Genomic DNA, 899 nt, shown 5'->3' on the forward strand with positions numbered 1-899 from the left:
CGCGATAAAGTCATGTACGAATCTGGGATCATTTTTGTTCATTTGTAAACTCATTATAAGTATTAGATGATTTAGTTCCCTCATCTCTCATGATAAGAAACTTCCCTGCAATCAAGGACGACTCATGGTAAACAAACACAGTACCATGACAACTGAGGAAAAGTTTGGATACTTACTTTTAATTCAATGCTGTTTGTTGTATGTACTGTCAATTCACTGTCCTTAAAATCGCACGAAAAGGACCACTTCCGCGTACGAAATATCGACTTTGTATCCACCATTTAGCACCACATTGCAAGCTTGCACGATGTACAGTCTGCTTGAGGAAAGGCGAACACTACCGACACACCAAGAAGCTCCACACCCACTGCCACATAACCGGGTTTTGTGCCTCAACTGGGCTTAGGGATGTGACTGTTCGGGTACGGTACGACTCGTTGATCACTGGGCATGTTCATTCACTGGCTGAGTGGAAATTTGCCTTTTTTATTGAGATATTTACACTGTTGGCCTTACATTCTTTGAAGTTTATTAACTATAACGCTGGTTAACACAGGTTAACGCCGGTCTGAGCAAAGCAGTAGGTTGTTAAACGTTTCCTACAGTTTTGTTGTGATACCTGCAGAGCTGCCAGACGTAGGGAAGAGGGTAAGTGCAAAGTCTAGGTTACTTAGAAACACATCTGGGGATTTTTTCAGGAAATTACATGGTCTGTTGTAAACCCGATTGAATTCATACGGGCATCGGACATGTGCGATAAGGGCGAAGGCAGTTCCACCAATACTGACTGATAAGATATCTTGATTGTGGTCGAGTTTCTATCATTTAGAACTTAGTAATTGATAATAGTGGTCACTCCTCAAGGCTTGATAATCATTATTTTAATGAAATATGCGATC

The 899-nt window shown here is 41.2% G+C and overlaps 1 protein-coding gene across 1 annotated transcript in view; it reads right to left on the bottom strand.

Annotated features, from left to right (window-relative positions):
* Positions 1 to 565, bottom strand: part of LOC119585256 (transient receptor potential channel pyrexia-like) — a 26,510-nt gene extending 25,945 nt beyond the window's left edge. Inside the window, exon 1 of the mRNA XM_037933923.1 lies at positions 177 to 565. The gene's annotated coding sequence lies outside the window, so the exon portion shown is untranslated. The remainder of the gene's footprint in view (positions 1 to 176) is intronic.
* Positions 566 to 899: the final 334 nt, after the last annotated feature.

The sequence above is a fragment of the Penaeus monodon genome, chromosome 19, assembly GCF_015228065.2.
Source record: "Penaeus monodon isolate SGIC_2016 chromosome 19, NSTDA_Pmon_1, whole genome shotgun sequence".
NCBI lineage: Eukaryota > Metazoa > Arthropoda > Malacostraca > Decapoda > Penaeidae > Penaeus > Penaeus monodon.